Here is a 25229-nt window from a genome sequence, read left to right on the forward strand (position 1 = left end):
AAAACCTGCGTTGTAATAGCACTGCGTTGTAAAAGTTTCGTTGTAAAGGATGTTTCCCCCAAGTGACAGATTACATATCAATGACGGACTAAATCACTAAGCCTACTGAGTAGGAGTGATTGTTCGTTCCATACTCGCTGCAGTGTTTCGAGATTGGGGGCGTTATGCCGCCATTAGTGACTAGTCCTCCTCTCAACCTCTTTCTATCCAGCTCTATTGCCTTCCAAACTTCTGTTTTTCTTGATTTCAGTTGCCTTTTCACCTCATCTATCAACTTCCACCCTGTCTCCTTGTCCTCTTTTCTTTTCTACCTCATGACAAGCTCCTACACAAACCCAGTGAGTGAGCGTTTCTGATGACCTCCCCAGTCTGAGTAGCCACTCTTACGTGGCATGGCCCAGACTCTAGCACCTCCTGACCCCAGGATGCCTGCTTCCACCCATTGTAGGTAGAGGGGGCCTCGGTTGCAAGCCGTCTCCCGTTGGCCACACTGCATCTGCGAGCACCCTCAGGATACGCCAGGCCTCTGAAGGTACCTCTACCGGAGTAAGCCTCACTACAGGTATAAGAATGCTCTGCATTTCATGAGATGGACTACATGAAAGGCAGGGTGTAGGAGTGCAAATCAGCCTTCAGGACCCATGAGCTGAATGTCCCCTCTTCACAGAGCTGTAACTCCATCCAGCTGTGCTAATGGTCCTTCACTGGGCCCTCCAGAGGCCAGTGCTAATGTCCCTGTTCACTCTGAGCTCTCCACAGAACTGGCATGCTTCTTCTCTGTGATCCCTGCAAGCCACTCCAGAAGTCCTTCATACCCCGTCCCCTGGGGATGACATGCCCCTGACTGTGCCCAGCCATCCTAACTCTACCTCCAGTGCCGACACCAGCCCGCTAGTGAGAGCAGACTGATTTTTGGAACTCTATTTTACATGGGTATGCCTGGCTATTCATTCTCATGACACTAACAAAAGCGTACATCGACCTCAGGAGGATGAAAGGCTTGCTTAACATCCAGAGCCCAAAATTCTCCTTAAACCGGCTCACTACTCCCCAACCTGCCCTCTGCAGGTCTGGCGCTGCAACAAGATGCTGAAACTCTTCCCAAGACCACACACATGAGTCCTACCCCCTCTACGATGCCCTTGAGTATGACTGGCTACGAGGAGTGGAGGGAAGGTAGTACATGAGCGAGATGCTGCTGACAGTAGGTGAAAGGGGTGACAGAGTGAGGAGGGTCTGAGCTGAGGGCACCCTCAGGAGAGAGGCTGGGACTGGAGCCTCTGCAGTGGATTAGACATACTAGGGGTGCTCTAAGCTTGGCCTGCCCTATCAGACCTACTCCGCTATTGCCCTGTGGCCTTAAATACTGAACAGCTCTCTTTAGCTCACCTCAAAAGGGGGCAGAGCTTTCTCTGTCCTAGTTCCCCAGCTCTGGAACCAGCTAACTGAGCAACTCCGAAAGGAACCCAACCTACCCCAGTTCAGGAAACAGCTCAAAACAATCTTGTTTAGGGAAGCCATAAGCACAGCCTAACCCTATTCCACGCCCGACACGACTGTCGTCTATGCAGCTACGCCCTCCCCCCGAGCGCTAAGAGACCTGACAGTGATTTAGCGCTATATAAATACCAATTAACATTAACATTTTATTCGCTCCTCAGTGATATCAGCTAAAAGCCGGACTAGGGCAGGAATCCGGAGTTCTTGACGGACATGGACTACACACCTCTTTCTCTGGGTGACTGCTTTGGGAAACATGATTCTGTTTCCAGGCAAAACACACATTTTTCAACATTGACTGATCACACCTCCCGACCCCTTCCAAACAGAGGCACACAGCCCTAACAAGTATTGGAGCTGTGCATTTCCAGCTCTAGCTGCGGCTGCTGACCGAAGCGCAGGGCACGACCTGGATCGACGCCAAGTACAGTGATACTTTTACATTAAGATAAAAACAGTTATTCAATTTTAAATAAAAAAATTATATATTTTGTTTAAAAACAATCATATATTGAAAGAATTCACTTATCAATTAAGGGGCACTATTAAACCCTTATGCAAAGCGTTTAAGTACATTTTGTTAGAAGAAAAAAAAAGGCCGACTGACTTATTAATGTAAATGAGTCTAGAGATATCCTTAAAAGGCAGCCCTGTCAAACACTGAGCTCATGGTATATATCGTATGTCTCTACGATGAGCAACACGCTACTTTCATAGAGCCTGTGCTGGCGCACCTGTCAATCTTTTTTAGCGATCCCCCAATGACCTCTTTCTCCATAGATTCACTCACTACCACCCTCCAACAGTGTACTTCATCTCTCATGCGCCCCTCTCTCACACACCATTAATTTGTTGTATAGTACTACTCATACCAGAGTATGGTGTCAGAGCACTTTACGTGACACAGAGATAATGAATCAAATGTGTGTATATCAGTCTATAAAAAGAGTGTTTAGTCTGGAGAAGCACAAACTCAGGATTTAAATCATACCCCAGTGGTTGGGATTGGCTCCAGTGGTTGGGATTGGCTCCAAAGGTTGGGATTGGCTCCAGTGGTTGGGATTGGCGGGATTGGCTCCAGTGGTTGGGATTGGCTCCAGTGGTTGGGATTGGCCCCAGTGGTTGGGATTGGCCCCAGTGGTTGGCATTGGCCCCAGTGGTTGGGATTGGCTCCAGTGGTTGGGATTGGCTCCAAAGGTTGAGATTGGCTCCAGTGGTTGGGATTGGCTCCAGTGGTTGGGATTGGCGGGATTGGCTCCAGTGGTTGGGATTGGCTCCAGTGGTTGGGATTGGCTCCAGTGGTTGGGATTGGCTCAAGTGGTTGGGATTGGCGGGATTGGCTCCAGTGGTTGGGATTGCTCTGGCTCCAGTGGTTGGGATTGGCTCAAGTGGTTGGCATAGGCTCAAATGGTTGGGGTTAGCATTACTAATAAGACTCTATTTCTGTCTAGGCAAACCGTTTTAGCAACATTAGGATAATGAAAGCCCAGGAAAAAAGCAGAACGTTCTAACCTATACCGTGCAGTTTCATGCAGCTCTTTGATAATTCATAGGTCACTGTGCTATATTAGGATTGTGAGCTATGAATTGCAAGTAACAAAAAGATCTCTGTGACAAAAGCAGTAACCACTTGAGCCATCCACATAAATTCAGCTCTGTGATTTGCATGGTACACGTCCTTTGCAGCAGGCGTATTAACCCTCTACACTACTTTATAAAAACTCAAAACTGCCACTATACAGAGTTCCATCTCTCTCCTGCAGGAACATTAATCACCAGAGTCATTTTGCCATTTTCCTTAAAATTGCTGAACACACTGCATAACCCTAAAACCAGACTTGCTCAAGAGGCATACTGACGTCACGTATTAGAAGGCGCTCTCGCATGCGATAATGAACACGCGCACAGCCTAAAGGAAGCATACGTCCCTGCTACTGTGTTTCAAGTTATAGACATCTAAAAAAAAATCATCCTTACCAAAAACGAAAAGATTAAGCATCAATAGGACCCGACAAAGGGCCATATGTAGGTAAATCAAGAATACCGAATCCTTAATACCAAATTTTACCGAATCGGTATATGCGATGTAGATAAAAAATCGGTAAACATTACCGATTCGTTAAAATTCGGTAATAAATACCGAATCGGAACGAATCGGTAAAAAACAAAAATACCGAAATTCCAATACCGAATCGGAATTACAGAATTAATTACCGAATCGGTAAATACCGATTCGGTAATTTAAAAATTCGTAATTCGATGAATCAGCCAATCCTGTGTCACACAATCGTTTCGTTTCAATAATCTTTATTTCGGCAATTCTGCCATAAAAGATACAATAAAATTGATACAAAAAACCATCATACCTCCAACCCCCTGAGAACCCATAAAATACAAAATCCATTACATAAAAGAAGCAGTACAACATTAGGCTCATAATAAATGTTAACAATATACAATCAGTCAATCCAAAATTAAGCTAAAAGATGTTGACAACATGGTAAAAGAACTCTTGCATACAATTGCATGATTTACAGGATAAATGGGACACAAGCAGGCAAGGAATCAGGGTGTCCTAGCGATTAGGCGTAGTCTCTTATGCCAGGCTGCCTCTAAAAACTTCGCCATTACAAACACAGTTACCTTAGACAAATCGGTTTTAAGGATTCGAAAAGCCTCGGAGCATCTACGAAACCCTAGATTCTTACATAGGGGGACTACCCAGAATCTTCTAGCAGCAGAGTAAGCGGGACAAAAGAAGACTAGATGGAGTTCGTCTTCCAGCCTACAATTGCAGCCCGGGCAATTCTCTGGGTTCGATTGTTTCCATTTACTCGTAAATGCTCTTAACGGCAGAGTACTATAACGCCATTGGAGGAAGAGCTTCCGGGCCAGATTTGGGAAGATATCATCCAGAACTGGCTCGAACTTGTAAGAGTCCTTTACCGCAAGAAATTTATCTGCCAGTGAGTCTGGGCGTGTACCCTGGATGTGAGATGCCAAATTGCATGCATAGAATGTAGCCACAAGATGTTTGCGGGGCATGCTCTGGCAGGCGACTAAAGGATCATTCCACAGGGACGAAAGGCCCAACCGGTCAAATTCAGTTTTAATGTATTTGAACCATGGGATATTTTCTGCATCCGGTAGTGCAAGAATTCCCTGGAGTTCCTGCCTATAGTTGGCTAGCTCCGGGGTTGTCCATAGTCTTCTCCAGAATGTTAAAGGTTTCACACCCACCACTTGGTCCAGGGGTTTTAGGCCCAGATCCAACCTAAGCGGAAGGAGTGGAGTGCTTGTCGGTAGTTTTAATAGCTGCCTAAGAAATTTATTTTCTAAGGTGACTAGATCTTTTTTGCAAGCATACCCCCACATTTCTCTACCATGGAGAATCGCTCCTCTAGCCTGGAGTCTATAGATCTCCAGCGGAGGGGCTATCGGCCTGATGGTTGATAAGTTGGAATTTGCCAGCCTAATGATACCCCCGGATAATTGAGCCAATCTAAGATGTGACTTGGCCTGATGATCACCCCAATCAAATTTATCATTGATAGTCACACCCAAATACTCAAAAGTGTAGACTCTTTCTAGTTGGTTAGCACCTATAAGTGGATTAGGGCGTGTCTTTTTGGGTGGGTTAAAGATCATATACTTAGTTTTTGAGGCATTTATTTCAAGTCCATGTTCTTGACAAAATACCTCAAACCCTGCCAAAACTCGTTGAATCCCCATAGGGGATTTTGAGAGCAGTAAGGTGTCGTCCGCGAACATAATCGCGGGCACCCTAGTGCCACCCAGCCGCGGTGCATCTGTGTTGTTAATAGTATTTAAAAAATTGATTACCCCATTGACAAAGAGGCAAAACAGAGTCGGCGCTAGGACGCAGCCCTGCCTTACCCCTCTGTCAACGGGGAATCTGTTAGAGAGACGTCCCAATCTCCCACACCTTACCTGTGCAAAATTTTCAGTATGTAGACGGATAATAATATCTAAAAGAGGTTGGGGGAGCCCAAGTTTGGCCAATACCGTCCACAGTTTGCTCCGTGGAACAAGATCGAATGCCGCTCTAAGGTCGACAAAGACGGTATATAGCGTGCCCCCCTCCAGCCTCACCGTCTTCCAAAAAATAAGGGCCAGCCTAAAAAGTTGATCCGTGGTCGAGACCTTGCTCCTAAAACCCGCCTGGAATGTACTCAACACTGAATGATCAGTCATCCAGTCCTGAAGGCGGTCAAGAATCAGCCTCGCAAAAAGCTTTTGCGAGACATCAATCAGGCTGATTGGCCTATAGTTGGCTGGGAGCAGAGGAGAGCCCTTCTTGAAGATTGGGACAATCTCTGCTCCCAGCCAAGTACTAGGGACTGCCATACCTGCAAGAATTGCATTAAAAATAATTAGCAAATATGGAGCCCAGATCGTGGGTTGATGTTTAAATAAGTCACCCGGAATTTTATCTAATCCCGGGGCTTTCCCGGATGGCTGTTTTGCTATTACCGCAATAATCTCACCCAAGGAGAACTGCAAGGGGTCAGCTTCTTCCACACTTGAGTGACGGACATTTGGGGAACCCAACAGCAAAGAATGTTCCATCGGTACGCACAAATGGTGCTCCGGCGCACCCAAGGCCGCCTCTTCGTAGAGGCAACGAAAGTGGTCCTCCCAGACCACGGCCGCAATGTTGGCCTCAACTGCTTGGGTCGGCACTGATGAGCCTGTTTTCACAGTTTGCCAAAATTTACGGGTGTCTTTTGTCTTAAGAGAGGATAACATGCTTTCCCAATTTGTGTGGCTTGCTTTAGGCCGGCCCTCCTTGACCTAATTATCCCTGGGTCCCTTGGGTGCTTCAGCGCCTCAATCAGTTTGCCCTTTGCCTCCCTACAAGCTGGATTGTACCAAGACTGCCTTTGTGCCCTGTTAGGCCCTTTCCTCACCACTGGGTTCAAGAGATCCGCAAGGGTTCCCACCAAATCCTTGTGGAGTTTACCCAGCTTCCTGAAAAGATCTTTGGAGTGGGAATGATTTATAATTGTCTCCACGGATTCTAATGTGGGGAGTATTCTCTCGTAGAGCTCCGGGATATGGTCAGGATTATCTAAGAGTTTAGTCCATCTGACTCTGCGCCTATCATTTGTTAGTATTAAATTATCCTTTAATATCGATTGATCCGACTGGTCAATCTTGAGTTCAGATGGCAGAGCCAGGGATAGGATCAAAGCATTATGGTCACTCTCACTTCTAGGTACCACGTCAAAGGTCAAGACCCGGCTCCAGTCCATGGTCTGGACCAAGACGTAATCCAGATGTGACTCGTGACCAACCCTATTAAAGGTCGGTTTGGAGGGAATAGCCTTCCCACATCTACCATTACAGGCCCTCAAGGAATTGCTAAGGGTAAATGCCAAAATTTGTGTCGCTAGGGGCGACCATGATTTGGCTGGGGGCCCACCAGTTGGGGAATGCCCCACTGATCATCCTCTTCCCCGAGGGCTCCCTCCATTGTCAGAGTAAGCGGCTCAAACTGGCAGTTGAAGCCGCCCCCTACCACGATGATAACACCCTTTGGGAGGTGTGGGAGTAATGCAGAAAGTTCCTCAAATGTGGGAGATGGTTTTGTAGGTCCTACCGGTCTAGAATAGACATTAATGAGTGCAAGTTTTGAGTGGTTTGGCCATTCTAGTAATACACACTGGACATCCAATGAATTGGTGTTGAGGGCTCTAGCCTTGCAGCCCAGATGCGATGCCACCCAAATGCAGAGCTCCCCAGATGGTCGTCCTCTCCCCTCCCATTTAGCTGGAATGGTAAAGCTCGCGTATCCCAGATGCCATTTATCCTCTCGAGCCCATGTCTCCTGGAACATGCAAACCTCTTGGGTGTCAATGAAGGACACCCAATCCTGGGTATCTAGTTTATTTTGTAGTCCTGCTACGTTCCATGAGAGAATAGACAGACTTGGGGTACACCCAATTAAAACCGGGGGGTGAATAGAAGGAGGAGGCACAGTAGTGGGTGACAAATCATAGGGTGGATTCTTGGGATTGATTCTCCCACCTTGCACATCAGTAGACAGTAGTTTTATTTGGGCACCTGTGTACTGATCATGCTGTAAACTTCAATCACAGGTGTCCAATCCCGAAAAGACATCAAACCTGTTAGTAATCTCTAGGGGTGTAAATGGTCACAAATAGTCCATTCTGCTATTGGGGTCACTCCTTGGGCGAGCCGGTATTGTGTTCCACCCCAATGGGTCAGCAACATGGTAAAGATGTGGAATTTGAGGCAGATAGGCGTGGTTATAGGGCAGTTGGGGTACACTGTGAATAGGTAGCTGTCCACCTGTGTATGTGTGAGGGAACATCGGAGATCTTGGATAGAAATAAGTCAGGGGGCGAGGAGTGACAGAATTACTACCCCCACCCTGAGACTAGTTTAGAATGTAATTAACTGCACGGAGGTCCCTAAAGTTAATAACAACAAGATCCCCATCGATGTCCTTAACCCTGCTACCCAACTATGAAAGTCGTCTTACGTACACAATCTCCCCATTGATGTTGTGCGTAAGTGGTCGGTGCTGGGCTAGCCAGTGCATGATTTTGTTTTTGAGCTGGAAGCACCCCTCCCTCTTGTTGTTGGGTAGGGTGGGCACTCCCGTCAAGACAATCACGTATGGGGCCGCTTCCGGAGGCAATTCTGTTTGTTGGGCTCTCTGGGGCGGTCTTGTAGATCTAAAGGGAGCCCTTGTGTTCTGGTGGAGATTTCCAACGGGGGCTTTAGTGAGACCAGCCTGAGTTAAGCTGGATACCTTTGGAGCTGGAGTAGGAACCTCGTTGGTAGTGGGTGCTTTATGATGTATAGGGTTCTTAGTTTGTATAACTTGGGGGGCACCTTTAGAAGTACTCGGCTCACAAGAGGTTACCCCACGTGATGGTATAGGAGCACCTCCTGACGGTCCCCCTATGGTCCGGGCTTCAAGCACCTCGAGCTTTTGCTCAACCCTCCTCAGCCTCTCTATAATCGGTAGAATAAACAACCTAATAAGATGTTCCATACTGTCCAGGGAGGCAGATTTTAGGTCAGGGATTATAGAGGGATCGGGAGGAATGTAATTTGTGCCATTTGCACTAATTGGTAGTTGTACTTGTGCCCAAGAATTTGGAGTATCCGGTTTGGGAGGGTCGACATCAATTGCCACTGGAGCCGGGTCCGACCTGATGGTTCGCTTGGAAGTTTTTCCAAAGTCCGCGTGGTTGATCTTTGGTTTGATCATATCCCCCCCCTTCCGTCTTCTCTTAGCAGGTGGTGGACGATGGATGGTTACCTCCACATGTTTCCTTGATTTAGTTTGAACATGTTTGGCCTGAACTGAAGTTCTGGTAGATAACACTGCATCAGGGGATAAGGGAATAGGAGGATTGCTGGGATTTACTGACTCGAATACCTGACTCAAAGGTGTTGGCGTATAGTCTCTCAGCAGGAGTGGAAAGCTTTCCAGAATAGGAGGGTCGTCAGTAGTTGGGGTACAACTGATAGTAAGAATGGAAGTCTCCAGGAGAAGGTCGGCAGAGGCTTTGTTCTTCACGCTTTCAACAGAACGGCGACGCTCTGCCCTACGCTCTGCTAGACTTTTTTCCCTATCAATATCAGTTACATGTTTAATAAAATAGTTATCAAGGGGACCATTAATAGTACTCGCTACCTTATCAGCAGAAGGGTGCGCCAAAGTCTCAGCCATGAGGGAATCCAGAAGGAGCACTAATCACAAGGGAAAGGGAGGCGGCCCTGCCCGGCCCCACTCGGTCTCTGATGGCCTCAGAGGGCCCGCTCTTTGCCCGGTCTTCGCCCGCACCTCCGTCCGCGCGCGTCCCGCGTTCGCGTCAGGAGGCTGACCTAAATAGGAGGAGGGGGCGGGAAGAGGCACCAGGTGCGCGCGGTCTCCAGGCGCAAGCACCTCTGGTCCTCGCAGTCCCGCTCCCGGCGTCGGCACACAGGTTCTCCCCTCAGCATCTCCCAAGTGGACAAACAGCCGAGCTCACGGGCTCCCAGGCTGAAATTACCAATTCAAGGGTTGTTTGGTTTCTGGCAAGTAGAAATCGACTGGCGAGCGGCTCCCGCGGAGCGGGGGCCGCGAGTCGTGATAAGCACTCGGGAAGGAGGGGGCGGGAAGAGGCACCAGGTGCGCGCGGTCTCCAGGCGCAAGCACCTCTGGTCCTCGCAGTCCCGCTCCCGGCGTCGGCACACAGGTTCTCCCCTCAGCGTCTCCCAAGTGGACAAACAGCCGAGCTCACGGGCTCCCAGGCTGAAATTACCAATTCAAGGGTTGTTTGGTTTCTGGCAAGTAGAAATCGACTGGCGAGCGGCTCCCGCGGAGCGGGGGCCACGAGTCGTGATAAGCACTCGGGAAGGAGGGGGCGGGAAGAGGCACCAGGTGCGCGTGGTCTCCAGGCGCAAGCACCTCTGGTCCTCGCAGTCCCGCTCCCGGCGTCGGCACACAGGTTCTCCCCTCAGGGTCTCCCAAGTGGACAAACAGCCGAGCTCACGGGCTCCCAGGCTGAAATTACCAATTCAAGGGTTGTTTGGTTTCTGGCAAGTAGAAATCGACTGGCGAGCGGCTCCCGCGGAGCGGGGGCCGCGAGTCGTGATAAGCACTCGGGAAGGAGGGGGCGGGAAGAGGCACCAGGTGCACGCGGTCTCCAGGCTCAAGCACCTCTGGTCCTCGCAGTCCCGCTCCCGGCGTCGGCACACAGGTTCTCCCCTCAGCGTCTCCCAAGTGGACAAACAGCCGAGCTCATGGGCTCCCAGGCTGAAATTACCAATTCAAGGGTTGTTTGGTTTCTGGCAAGTAGAAATCGACTGGCGAGCGGCACCCCCAATCACCTCCCAAACAGGAAGTGGCCACACCCAGGCAGCTGCACAGGACCTGGAGCTCACTGTGAGGCAGGCAGTCAGGTGAGCTGAGGAGCCAGAAGCCACAGAGCCTCACAGCTACAAACAAGAAAACTAAGAATGTCAGCCAGGACCATCACAGGCTTTTTGGACCGCAGTCCCACCAGGTGCCCGAATCACAGAAGATTGCAAAAAACACAGTTGATGGACAGAATGTAGAACAATGTCATACATTCACCCCAGTACAAGGATTATGGGCCTAAATCCATTGTTTTTTTGCACTCCAAACCACCCTGGGTTAGACACTGGCTATATGCAAATCAGCTCTGACCCTGTGCCTCATGGGAACAGTCCAGTCCGAACTACCAAGCCATGTCTTTCCCATACCGGAATCAAGCAACCAAGGACCGGTTTCTGGCTATCAGCCTTCATCAGCCTAGATAGCTTGACTCCAGTGGTGTGGAGAGCCTGGGACTCACGTCTGAGCATACCCAGCCCACTCGGGGTGAAAATTGCAAAAAACACAGTTGATGGACAGAATGTAGAACAATGTCATACATTCACCCCAGTACAAAGACCTGGGCCTAAATCCATCGTTTTTTTGCACTCCACACCACCCTGGGTTAGACACTGGCTATATGCAAATCAGCTCTGACCCTGTGCCTCATGGGAACAGTCCAGTCCGAACTACCAAGCCATGTCTTTCCCAGACCGGAATCAAGCATCCAAGGACCGGTTTCTGGCTATCAGCCTTCATCAGCCTGGATAGCTTGACTCCAGTGGTGTGGAGAGCCTGGGACTCACGTCTGAGCATACCCAGCCCACTCGAATCACAGAAGAGGCAAATCTAGAGTGGCATTCGGGACAAAATAAATGCCATAGGTGTGACCCAGCGTACCATTGAGGACGTCAGGAAGACAGCAAAAGCAAGGATGGCAGAGAGGCAGAGGCAGGCTGCCAAAACAGGTGGAGGAAAGAAACGAGCACCAGCACCAACACCACTGGAACTGATGGTGGAGTCCACCATCCAGCCGGAGAGTGTGAGTGGCGTGGGAGACGCAGACAGCTCTGCCAGAGCAGCAAGGAAACAAGGTAAGAAGCATGCCGTGCTACCCCCTCCCCAACCCCAATCCCCATAGTGGCATAGGGGCTCCCACTCCACTCCATGTCTTACTCATTACCTGCTATGCATTATGGGGGAAGTTGTCAGAGTGAACTTATGTAGAGAACAGTCAGGCTAGCAAACACAATAGCTTTTTAAAGTAATTGGCTATGTCAGGACAACCACTGTGATCTGTAGGCATGATGTTTAAAGTAATTCAAATGCAGACAGAGCAGTGAGTATATCTACATTTGTGTCATTAGAGGCGAGACATCTCGCAGTGCTGCAGAGGGTACAGAGCAAAGACAGCCAGGCCAGAGGAGAGGCAACATGAGGAGGAAAGCATGCCTGCAGGGACCACAAGCTCGGCGCAATCACAGCCACCAAATCCACAACCACAGGCATCACCACAGCGCCAGGGAACGCCGCCATCCCCTCATACCCAGTCCCAATTGGGACGATCACCAACACCAACACCACCACAGTCACGCAGGAGGCATGCCGTTGCCACCCTCCAGAGTCGTCAGAGGAGGGCACAGGGGGCCACCAAACTCCAATCCATGAGGGAGGCAAGAGGGAGAGGGCTGGTACTCCATCCGAGGGTGCCCACAGTTCATCCTGATGCCGCAGGGCGCCTTCACAAGATCGGGATTTAAGGACCTGCCAGCGACAGATTTGCTCCTTCCTGACAAAAGTAACTCAGACAGTCAACCTGACGCCAAACTCTTTGGAAACCGAAAATCTCATCTGCGGAGCACCTCAAGGTTCAACCCACTGGCCAACGTCATCTGTGCCCACTACATCAACATCCTCTCCAACAATGACAACACACAATGCATACTGTCCCTCTTGGACAAAACCCACAACACAAGGAACAAGTGCACCACCTACATGATGAAGTAGCCACCTGGATGACTCCTGTATCATAGTACACTCCTCATCGACGCGTGATGGGAGAGTGCAGCAACCCTCTGTAGCATTGTCACACACGTGATCCTGGGTGCTTCGGTCACTCACCCATTTGGAGGTGGAGCTGAAGTCTCACTCAGACCCGGCTAATTCTTCAAACTATGGAGAAGAAGTAGAACTTCACATGTGATGTTGCTCAGACGTCTGCTGTGTGCCCAGTAGTACCCGACTATTCTGCACTGAGCAGACCGTATTTTCAGCCAGTGATCCTAAAGATATGTGTATAGAGAAGAGAGGCCAAGAAGAGTGACTGACAGCCCCACCAACATCTGCCAAGACAGATACCCTGCAAAGAGACACACTGCAGACACGCCTCATAAAGTTACATACAAAGCCTACAAAGACAACCCTACCCTAGACTCAGGTACACACACCAACCCTGCAGACACACCTCCTCCTGCAGAGGTACATTAAAAACACAGGCACGTATGTTCCACTGCTTGACAAGCCTGCACCCTGCCAGACCCAAGGTCTGTGCCCACACACACACAATCTCTGCAGCAGATAATGCCACAAGCCAACCTATGCCACAGGAAACTATTGCAGTGACTGAAGCTCCTGCCAAGTCTGAGAGATGGAAACATTGGCAAAGGGAGTGAAGTGGCACGGGGTAGCAGGGTAGCACTGACACTCAACTGACTGCGGGACATGCTTCAGACATAGGGATAGGGTTGTGCAAGTCAACAAATTAACAGGGACAGCCGAGCAAAGAGTGTGCAAAGATTACTCACAGTGCAGTAAGATGCAGTGCTGTGTGTAGATTCCTCATGGTGCAGTAAGATGCTGCGCAGTGTGTGGATTCCTCATGGTGCAGTAAGATGCAGCGCAGTGTGTAGATTCCTCATGGTGCAGTAAGATGCAGTGCAGTGTGTAGATTCCTCATGGTGCAGTAAGATGCAGTGCAGTGTGACAGGTTTCTCATAGTGCAGTAAGATGCAGCGCAGTGTGTAGATTCCCCATGGTGCAGTAAGATGCAGTGCAGTGTGTAGATTCCTCATGGTGCAGTAAGATGCAGTGCGGTGTGTAGATTCCTCATGGTGCAGTAAGGTGCAGTGCAGTGTGTAGATTCCTCATGGTCCAGTAAGATGCAGCGCAGTGTGTAGATTCCTCATGGTGCAGTAAGGTGCAATGCAGTGTGTAGATTCCTCACAGTGCAGTAAGATTCAGCGCAGTGTGTAGATTCCTCACAGTGCAGTAAGATGCAGCGCAGTGTGTAGATTCCTCATGGTGCAGTGAGATGCAGCGCAGTGTGTAGATTCCTCATGGTGCAGTAAGATGCAGTGCAGTGTGACAGGTTTCTCATAGTGCAGTAAGATGCAGTGCAGTGTGACAGGTTTCTCATGGTGCAGTAAGATGCAGTGCAGTGTGACAGGTTTCTCATAGTGCAGTAAGATGCAGTGCAGTGTGTAGATTCCTCATGGTGCAGTAAGATGCAGTGCAGTGTGTAGATTCCTCATGGTGCATTAAGATGCAGTGCAGTGTGTAGATTCCTCATGGTGCAGTAAGGTGCAGTGCAGTGTGTAGATTCCTCACAGTGCAGTAAGATGCAGCATAGTGACCGTCCTGACCTGGTCCGAACCGGTCGCTCCACTCGCTCATTGGTGTGCCTTACTTGTGCCCCCGATCTCGCCTGCAATTGTGCCTGGTATCGTATCGATATTGTTTATTAACCTGTATTTGTGCCAAATTGTGCCCCCGATCTCGCCTGCATTGTTTTGGTGCCATTTGTTGTGCTTCTTAACCCTCCCCGCTCCCTGCCGCTGCTCCCTCGCGGCCCCACCCCCGTTCCCTCCAGCATCCCCGGACCTCGCCACCCCGTTCCCGCCTCCCAGCTGCTCCTCCCTCCCACTGGTAAACATAAGGGAAGTCCCGCGAGGTGAAGAGCTGTGACCGTCCTGACCTGGTCAGAACAGGTCGCTCCACTCGCTCCTTGGTGTGCCTTACTTGTGCCCCCGATCTCGCCTGCAATTGTGCCTGGTATCGTATCGATATTGTTTATTAACCTGTATTTGTGCCAGATTGTGCCCCCGATCTCGCCTGCATTGTTTTGGTGCCATTTGTTGAGCTTCTTAACCCTCCCCGCTCCCTGCCGCTGCTCCCCCGCGGCCCCACCCTCGTTCCCTCCAGCATCCCCGGACCTCGCCACCCCGCTCCCGCCTGCCAGCTGCTCCTCCCTCCCACTGGTAAACATAAGGGAAGTCCCGCGAGGTGAAGAGCTGTGACCGTCCTGATCTGGTCAGAACCGGTCGCTCCACTCGCTCCTTGGTGTGCCTTACTTGTGCCCCCGATCTCGCCTGCAATTGTGCCTGGTATCGTATCGATATTGTTTATTAACCTGTATTTGTGCCAGATTGTGCCCCCGATCTCGCCTGCATTGTTTTGGTGCCATTTGTTGTGCTTCTTAACCCTCCCCGCTCCCTGCCGCTGCTCCCCCGCGGCCCCACCCCCGTTCCCTCCAGCATCCTCGGACTTCGCCACCCCGCTCCCGCCTCCCAGCTGCTCCTCCCTCCCACTGGTAAACATAAGGGAAGTCCCGCGAGGTGAAGAGCTGTGACCGTCCTGACCTGGTCAGAACCGGTCGCTCCACTCGCTCCTTGGTGTGCCTTACTTGTGCCCCGATCTCGCCTGCAATTGTGCCTGGTATCGTATCGATATTGTTTATTAACCTGTATTTGTGCAAGATTGTGCCCCCGATCTTGCTTGCATTGTTTTGGTGCCATTTGTTGTGCTTCTTAACCCTCCCCGCTCCCTGCTGCTGCTCCCCCGCGGCCCCACCCCCGTTCCCTCCAGCATCCCCGGACCTCGCCACCCCGCTCCCGCCTTCCAGCTGCTCCTCCCTCCCACTGGTAAACATAAGGGAAGTCCCGCGAGGTAAAGAGCTGTGACCGTCCTGACCAGGTCAGAACCGGTCGCTCCACTCGCTCCTTGGTGTGCCTTACTTGTGCCCCCGTTCTCGCCTGCAATTGTGCCTGGTATCGTATCGATATTGTTTATTAACCTGTATTTGTGCCAGATTGTGCCCCCGATCTCGCCTCCATTGTTTTGGTGCCATTTGTTGTGCTTCTTAACCCTCCACGCTCCCTGCCGCTGCTCCCCCCGCGGCCCCACCCCCGTTCCTTCCAGCATCCCCGGACTTCGCCACCCCGCTCCCGCCTCCCAGCTGCTCCTCCCTCCCACTGGTAAACATAAGGGAAGTCCCGCGAGGTGAAGAGCTGTGACCGTCCTGACCTGGTCAGAACCGGTCGCTCCACTCGCTCCTTGGTGTGCCTTACTTGTGCCCCCGATCTCGCCTGCAATTGTGCCTGGTATCGTATCGATATTGTTTATTAACCTGTATTTGTGCCAGATTGTGCCCCCGATCTCGCCTGCATTGTTTTGGTGCCATTTGTTGTGCTTCTTAACCCTCCCCGCTCCCTGCCGCTGCTCCCCCGCGGCCCCACCCCCGTTCCCTCCAGCATCCCCGGACTTCGCCACCCCGCTCCCGCCTCCCAGCTGCTCCTCCCTCCCACTGGTAAACATAAGGGAAGTCCCGCGAGGTGAAGAGCTGTGACCGTCCTGACCTGGTCAGAACCGGTCGCTCCACTCGCTCCTTGGTGTGCCTTACTTGTGCCCCGATCTCGCCTGCAATTGTGCCTGGTATCGTATCGATATTGTTTATTAACCTGTATTTGTGCAAGATTGTGCCCCCGATCTCGCCTGCATTGTTTTGGTGCCATTTGTTGTGCTTCTTAACCCTCCCCGCTCCCTGCCGCTGCTCCCCCGCGGCCCCACCCCCGTTCCCTCCAGCATCCCCGGACCTCGCCACCCCGCTCCCGCCTTCCTGCTGCTCCTCCCTCCCACTGGTAAACATAAGGGAAGTCCCGCGAGGTAAAGAGCTGTGACCGTCCTGACCAGGTCAGAACCGGTCGCTCCACTCGCTCCTTGGTGTGCCTTACTTGTGCCCCCGTTCTCGCCTGCAATTGTGCCTGGTATCGTATCGATATTGTTTATTAACCTGTATTTGTGCCAAATTGTGCCCCCGATCTCGCCTCCATTGTTTTGGTGCCATTTGTTGTGCTTCTTAACCCTCCACGCTCCCTGCCGCTGCTCCCCCCGCGGCCCCACCCCCGTTCCTTCCAGCATCCCCGGACTTCGCCACCCCGCTGCCGCCTCCCAGCTGCTCCTCCCTCCCACTGGTAAACATAAGGGAAGTCCCACGAGGTGAAGAGCTGTGACCATCCTGACCTGGTCAGAACCGGTCGCTCCACTCGCTCCTTGGTGTGCCTTACTTGTGCCCCCGTTCTCGCCTGCAATTGTGCCTGGTATCGTATCGATATTGTTTATTAACCTGTATTTGTGCCAGATTGTGCCCCCGATCTCGCCTGCATTGTTTTGGTGCCATTTGTTGGGCTTCTTAACCCTCCCCGCTCCCTGCCGCTGCTCCCCCGCGGCCCCCGTTCCCTCCAGCATCCCCGGACCTCGCCACCCCGCTCCCGCCTCCCAGCTGCTCCTCCCTCGCTCCGCCCCCCTCCACTCTCCACTTACGATAGAGTGGCAAACGGGCAGTGGGCGTGCCCTATGCGCGCCAAAGGTGAGCCCGTCTGCGCCCGTCCGTGCCTGGAACGCGCCCACCGCTAGACCCCCTGGCTCCCGCAGAGGCCATCCCTCCTGCAAAACATACGACGCCGCAACCCTCACTGCAATCAACACCGGCCGACTCTCCGATTGATACCGAGGCACCCCAGGACGCACCCATGGACCCTTCACCTGCCAAGCCTGCAAGTTCTGCTGCATCAGGACCCACACTACAACCGCACATGCCAAACAGAGCTCCAACAACAACCACCTGAAGTGCATCCTGCTCAACAGCCGTTCGGTCCACAGACACCCCATTGAACTATGGAACCTACTCGACACCATAACTCCGGACGTCGCCTTTCTCACGGAAACCTGGATGAACGGCTCGTCAGCGCCCGACATCGCCATAGCCATCCCAGACGGATACAAGATCATCCGAAGGGACCGCATCAACCAAACAGGAGGAGGCATCGCAATCGTCCACAAGAACACCATCCGCATCTCGACCAATTCCGACGACACCCTCACAGCCACCGAACACCTTCACTTCCAGATACACACCGACCCCAAGACCACACTGAGAGGCACCCTCATTTACAGACACCCAGGACCCCGCACACAATTCAGCGAAGACATCACTGACTTTGTCAGCCCACACGCCCTCCCCTCCGTTGACTACATTCTCATAGGGGACCTCAACTTCCACCTGGAGAATTACAACGACAACAACACCACCACCCTGCTGGACAACCTCGCCAATCTCGGACTCAAACAACTGGTGAACACCCCCACCCACTACGCCGGACACACGCTCGACCCAATCTTCTCCTCCAGCAAGCACATCTCCTTCAGCCACTCCACAGGACTCCACTGGACAGACCACATCTGCGTCCACTTCAGCTTCAGAAAGAACGCAACTCACCATTTCCCGCAACAGGTCCCCCTCAGAAACTGGAACAAAATTACTGCCGACCAGCTCACCACTTCACTGAATCAAAACGCTCCCGCCAGATCAACGGACCCAAATGAAGCAGCCATCAATCTCGCACAGTGGATCACCCACTGTGCTGATGACCCAGCACCCCTGAAAAACAATCCCAACAAGCCAGGAAGCAAAAAAACCTCTTGGTTCAACGACGACCTCAAGAACTCCAAAAAGAACTGCCGCACCCTCGAGAAAGTCTGGCGAAGAAACCCAACCACAGACAACATGACCGCCCTCAAGAACGCCACCCGCAAACACCACTAGCTGATCCGCACCACCAAGAAGTCAGCATTTAAGGATCGACTAGACAACAATGCCCACAACAGCAAGGAACTCTTCAGCATCATCAAAGAGCTCACCAATCCCAGCACCGGCAACAACGACATCACTCCCTCTCAAGACCTCTGCGACTCTCTCGCCTCCTTCTTTCACAGCAAGATCGCAGACATACACAACAGCTTCGGCGACCAGACCACTGCCCCTACCACTGAACCGAAACCCCCCACCGCCACCCTCCGCGCCTGGACCCCGATCAGCACCGAAGACACCATCCGCATGATGAACTCCATCCACTCCGGATCGCCTACCGACCCATGCCCCCATCACATCTTCAACAAGGCAGACTCCGCCATCGCACCCCAACTCCGGGACATTATCAACTGCTCCTTCAACACCGCGACCTTCCCGGTGAGCTGGAAGCATGCCGAACTCAGTGCCCTTCTGAAGAAACCTTCAGCAGACCCCACCGAACTTAAGAACTACCGCCCCATCTCGCTCCTCCCATTCCCCGCCAAAGTCATAGAGAAGACCGTCAACAAGCAGCTCGCCGCCTTCTTTGAGTCTAACGGTTCCCTCGACCCTTCACAGTCCAGCTTCCGAGCCAACCACAGCACCGAGACCGCCCTCATCGCAGCCACAGACGACATCCGAACCCTACTCGACAACGGGGAAACAGCGGCCCTCATCCTCCTGGACCTCTCCGCAGCGTTCTACACGGTTTGCCACCGCACCCTAGTACAACGCCTCAGAAACGTCGGGATACAAGATAAAGCATTGGATTGGATCATCTCGTTCCTAGCCGGAAGAATCCAGAGAGTCCGCCTCCCCCCTTTCAGATCAGAGGCCACCGAAGTCATCTGCGGCGTACCACAAGGATCATCACTCAGCCCACCGTCTTCAACGCCTACATTAGCCCCCTCGCATCCATCGCACACCAACACAACCTAAACATCATCTCCTACGTGGACGACACTCAGCTAATCCTCTCCCTCACCAAAGACCCAACCACCGCCAGAACCAACCTACACAAAGGGATGAAAGAAGTAGCCGAGTGGATAAAGAACAGCCGCCTAAAACTGAACTCAGACAAGACAGAAGTCCTCATCCTAGGATCATCCCCCTCTGCCTGGGACGACTCCTGGTGGCCCCCGGCCCTTGGCAGCGCACCCAAACCAACAGACTATGCTCGCAACCTGGGCTTCATCCTAGACTCCTCCCTCTCGATGACCAGACAAGTCAACGCCATCTCATCATCATGTTTTAACATCCTACGAATGCTCCGAAAGATCTTCAGATGGATCCCCATTGAAACAAGGAAGACGGTCACCCAAGCACTTGTCACCAGCCGACTGGACTACGGTAACACCCTCTACACCGGAACCACAGCCAAACTGCAGAAAAGACTTCAACGCATCCAGAACGCCTCCGCTCGACTCATCCTGGACATACCTCGACAAAGCCACATAGCCGAACACCTAAGAGACCTTCACTGGCTCCCCGTCAGCAAGAAAATCACTTTCCGTCTCCTCACCCACGCACACAAGGCCCTCCACGACCTAGGACCCAAATACCTCAACAATCGCCTAACCTTTTACACTCCCAACTGCGATCATCCAATCAAGCCCTCGCCACGATTCCACGCATCCGAAGAGCCCCCATGGGAGAAAGATCCTTCTCCTACCTGGCGGCGAAGACCTGGAACTCCCTCCCCACCCACCTCCGTCTTACCCAGGACCACCTCTCCTTTAGAAAACAACTCAAAACCTGGCTGTTCGATCAATAGCGATCCCCTCCCCCTTAAGCGCCTTGAGACCCTCTGGGTGAGTAGCGCGCTATACAAATTTCTGATTGGATTGGATTGCATTGGAGTGTGTAGATGCCTCACAGTGCAGTAAGATGCAGCGCAGTGTGTAGATTCCTCACGGTGCAGAAAGATGCAGCGCAGTGTGTAGATTCCTCACGGTGCAGTAAGATGCAGTGCAGTGTGTAGATTCCTCATGGTGCAGTAAGATGCAGCGCAGTGTGTACATTCCTCACGGTGCAGTAAGATGCAGCGCAGTGTGTAGATTCCTCACAGTGCAGTAAGATGCAGCGCAGTGTGAATATTCCTCATACTGTAGTAAGATGCAGCGCAGTGTGTAGATTCCTCACAGTGCAGTAGGATGCAGCGCAGTGTGTAGATTCCTCATGGTGCAGTAAGACGCAGCGCAGTGTGTAGATTCCTCATGGTGCAGTAAGATGCAGTGCAGTGTGTAGATTCCTCATTTTTTAATTTATTTTTTATTTTTTATAAGACCTTCATTGCACAGTTCTGAGGTGACACAGCAAGTAGCCTACAACCCTCAAGGGGCCTGCCGCGTTGAGTGCAGTTTCTGTTCAACAATGGTGGGTGAACACAGCCGTTCAGCCGACAACCCTGGGGTCCGGCGGCGTGATAGAGAAAAGCGTGCACTGATCAAATAGTTTACATATCAGATAAATTACAGGTCTATGGTTTTCATGTTTTTTCGCTGTTTTTGGGTTGAATATATGCTACCGGCATCTCGGCATCATAGGTAGTCATGCGTGTTACATGTGTCAGCAAGAGGCGGTGGATGCAACATTACAGAAACCATACATCAATTGCAGTTTATACAGCGACACAGTGACCGCATAGAGCAACAGTGATACATGTGAAGATAGGAGAGTAGTCGTGGACAGTGGCAACATTGTGAGCTGACAGGTGAAGCCGCTATCGGCGTGCCTTGTATCCTAGTATGTGTGTCGCCGCCCGATATTGACGAGATTGCAAGGGGGGTTAGGTGTCTATGGTAGTAGTAATAGGTTGTCATCGCAGTGCAGGGCAACATGTACCCGGTCATTCTCCGCAGTCTACTTGCAGCACGCCGTGTGTCATGGTAGTGCAAAGGAACTATAGAATACCAGACGAAGTGTAGTTACCAATATCATATACGCAAATTTTGTGGAGTCGAGTCAACGGAGAAAGGACTCTGGTTTTGTAAACATAACCGATATATGAACAAGAATGCGAAACAAATCAGGGGGAAGAGATAGGGAGAAAGACAAATAACAGTCTAGGATGTCTGTGTGCATATAGATAAGGAGGGGGCTTTGCTACTGAGGGTAGGGCTAGTCATGATGAGAGCGAGGGGGGAGCGCGGAGGAGCCGCGAGGAGGGCCAGAATATAGACGCTAGAGTAATATCATCTGGTTGCGGCACAGTCGCCGGCTATGTTTAAAGCGCGTGGTAGGGTGGGGTGGGGTGGGGTGGGGTCTCCTTGTGTCAGGAAATAGGAGAGGTGAAAAGACAGCGTAACTGTGTGTAGCATGTAGCTAAGCGGTAGCGTCTGTGGGCATGCGAAACGGTAGGCACGGTGTAGTGTGCATCCACGCATTGGTGCTTCATGAGGACTGCGTATGCTGTGGCATGTGCCTTGTGCAGATAGGGAAGGGGGCGAAAGAGGGTCCTAGTTTAAGTGATACCGTGTTCCAGGTTTGTTTGCTGGAAGGATTTCAGAGTATCATCCCAAAGCTGTGCGATGGGGAACTTCCTGAGCCCCGCTGTCTCCTCTCGGCATTGGACGGTGCCTTCCGCCCGCGCCCAGTTAGTAAAAGAAGTATACCAGTGTTGTATGTGTGGAGGTTCGCTGTTCTTCCAGCGCTTGGTGAGCAGGCGTTTGGCTGTTATGAGTCCCAGGTCCCAAAACCTAGTTGGTACCTTGTTCAGTTTGGTCCTTTTATAGAGCCCCAGGATACAGGCCACCCATGTATGCGGTGAATTTACGACTGTGCATTGCGTTAGCAGTGTCATGATCGTGTCCCAGTAGGACTGGATGCTGGGGCACAGCCAGAGCATGTGTAGGAAGTCTGCTCCCACTAGGGAGCATCTCTGGCAGGCAGCGTCAGTGACCATGAAGTACCGGTTGATCTTATCCCGCGACAGGTAGGCGCGGTGCAAGATATAGAACTGTATGATCTTGAAGCGGGGGTTGTGTGGGATATTGATCGGACCGCTCAACACCATTGCCCATTCTTTGTCCGTCCAGTCCCTCCCTCTGTTCGCCGCCCATTTGTCTTTCAGCTGTAGGGTGGAGGGCTGTGTATGTACCAAGAGGGCTTGTGTGAGCCAGTGCACTATGTGGTGCATCGGCGGTTCCTCCGACATGTCCCCCCAGGCATCCGCCAGCGTGCGTATCAGCGACGCATGCAGTAAGAACTGCCCAGCCGGTAAGCCTGTGGTCGCAGTGAGTTCAGCAAAAGTAAGCAAGGCGCCGTCTGTATAAAGGTCTCCTAAGGTTTCCACACCCGCCCGTGTCCATCTCTCCAACATGGCTTCCATCATCACGTCGTCTTCTCTGGGAGTGCCCAGCAAAGGGAGTGTTGGGGCGTACGGTGTCGCCACTCGGGTAAGTCTCAGGCAGCGCAGGAAGCACTTGCGTGCCAATGCTAGGTGGAGTTGTGCAGGGCGGGGGGCCTTAGTCAGGGGATGGAACAATGTGCACAGCTGTGCTTGGGTCCAGGTAGTGACGTCCGTGGCAGCGTCCTCTAACGTCTTGCCACAAAACCATCCCGACACCCATTGTAGTTGCGCTGCCAGGTAGTATAATTCCAGGTTGGGGACCGCGAGGCCTCCAGAGTCAGTGGTCATGTACATTTTCGCCAGCACCACACGGGGACTGCCTGCTTTCCAGATAAGGCCGCGAAGTAGAACCTCCAGTTCACGGAACACCCTGGTAGGGACGTAAGTCGGGATATTGGCAAAGTAATACAAGAGTCGTGGCAGAACAATCATTTTAGCCAGCGCCACACGGCTAGGCACATTCAAGGGCAGAGTTTTCCAGAAGGTTATCTGTGCGCGTATGGAGGAGATCGCTCTCGTCAGATTCCCGTCCAGGATGTCCGACGGATTCCTGTACACGTGGATCCCCAGATACCTAAACGTGGTGGGATACCAGTCGAGCTTCTCGCCACCGATCCGGACATCACACTCAGGCGTGTCCGAGCTGAAGGGCGAGATCCCTGACATACAGGAGGAGGTCGTCCGCATAGAGCGAGACTGCATGTATTCCGTCCGCCATTGGGATTCCCCATTCCTCCCCTTGCGTTCGTAGTATCGTGGCCAGGGGTTCCATAGCCATGGAAAAAAGCAGGGGGGCCAGGGGGCAACCCTGTCTGGTGCCCCACCGCACTCGAACAGTATCTGAGAGGAGTCTGCCTATGCGTATTCGGACGGTGGGTCGTTGATATAGCAAGCCGACCATGTCCGTGTAACCATCCCCCAGGTCGTATTTCATGTGTAGATTCCTCATGGTGCAGTAAGATGCAGTGCAGTGTGTAGATTCCTCATGGTGCAGTAAGATGCAGCGCAGTGTGTAGATTCCTCACGGTGCAGTAGGATGCAGCACAGTGTGTAGATTACTCATGGTGCAGTAAGATGCAGCGCAGTGTGTAGATTCCTCATGGTGCAGTAAGATGCAGTGCAGTGTGTAGATTACTCATGGTGCAGTAAAATGCAATGCAGTGTGTAGATTACTCATGGTGCAGTAAGATGCAGTGCAGTGTGTAGATTACTCATGGTGCAGTAAGATGCAGTGCAGTGTGTAGATTACTCGTAGTGCAGTAAGATGCAGCGCAGTGTGTAGATTCCTCACGGTGCAGTAAGATGCAGCGCAGTGTGTAGATTCCTCACGGTGCAGTAAGATGCAGCGCAGTGTGTAGATTCCTCACAGTGCAGTAAGATACAGTGCAGTGTGTAGATTCCTCATGGTGCAGTAAGATGCAGCGCAGAGTGTAGATTCCTCAGTGCTGTAAGATGCAGTGCAGTGTGTAAATTCCTCATGGTGCAGTAAGATGCAGCGCAGTGTGTAGATTCCTCATGGTGCAGTAAGATGCAGCGCAGTGTGTAGATTCCTCACGGTGCAGTAAGATGCAGTGCAGTGTGTAGATTCCTCATGGTGCAGTAAGATGCAGCGCAGTGTGTAGATTCCTCAGTGCTGTAAGATGCAGTGCAGTGTGTAAATTCCTCATGGTGCAGTAAGATGCAGCGCAGTGTGTAGATTCCTCATGGTGCAGTAAGATGCAGCGCAGTGTGTAGATTTCTCATGGTGCAGTAAGATGCCGGGCAGTGTGTAGATTCCTCATGGTGCAGTAAAATGCAGCGCAGTGTGTAGATTTCTCACGGTGCTGTAAAATGAAGCGCCCAGATCCAGGATTATTCAGTCTATTTCTACAAACACAGCAGAAGGTGCTGACAATCTCCTACCTGAGCAGAGACCTGTGCAGACGTGTCCAGGCGCTCTCCTCCTCCTGTGGGGATAGAGGGGGGGGGGGGCAGAGATGGGGTCTGAGGGGGCAGGGACTGATCTGGGGTCCGAGGGGGGTCTGCGAGGGTCTGAAGATGAAGGTCGCTGCACAGACAGAAAGGGCTCCTTCCTCCTCTGCAGCAGGCTGGACACAGAAATGGAGAGACAGGAAGTGGTGTCTGCACTGCTGCTGGTGCTGCCTCTGCCGCCGCTGACCCAGAAGAGGAAACCCTTCTCCTTTTCATCCCATGGGCAGCTCAGTGGATTCATCAACAAACGAGGACCGCCCTCTGGTGGCCGCTGACGGAACCGCCGCCTCCAAGTCCAGCAGGGAAACAAGCAATGGTGCCTGTAAAGACACAGACATGGGTGTTATGGGAAACAAGCATTGGCACCTGTAAAGACCCAGACATGGGTGTTATGGGAAACAAGCATTGGCTCCTGTAAACACACAGACGTGGGTGGTATGGGAAACAAGCATTGGCACCTGTAAAGACACAGACATGGGTGTTATGGGAAACAAGCATTGGCACCTGTAAAGACACAGACATGGGTGTTATGGGAAACAAGCATTGGTGCCTGTAAAGACCCAGACATGGGTGTTATGGGAAACAAGCATTGGCGCCTGTAAAGACACAGACGTGGGTGTTAT

General features: G+C 51.8%; 1 protein-coding gene across 1 annotated transcript in view; it reads right to left on the reverse strand.

Moving 5' to 3' along the window:
• The window catches only part of LOC144807477 (uncharacterized), a 106649-nt gene extending 81898 nt beyond the window's left edge, over positions 1 to 24751 (reverse strand). The window contains exon 1 of the mRNA XM_078673122.1: positions 24538 to 24751. The gene's annotated coding sequence lies outside the window, so the exon portion shown is untranslated. The remainder of the gene's footprint in view (positions 1 to 24537) is intronic.
• Positions 24752 to 25229: the final 478 nt, after the last annotated feature.

The sequence above is a fragment of the Lissotriton helveticus genome, chromosome 1_2 (genome assembly GCF_964261635.1).
Source record: "Lissotriton helveticus chromosome 1_2, aLisHel1.1, whole genome shotgun sequence".
NCBI lineage: Eukaryota > Metazoa > Chordata > Amphibia > Caudata > Salamandridae > Lissotriton > Lissotriton helveticus.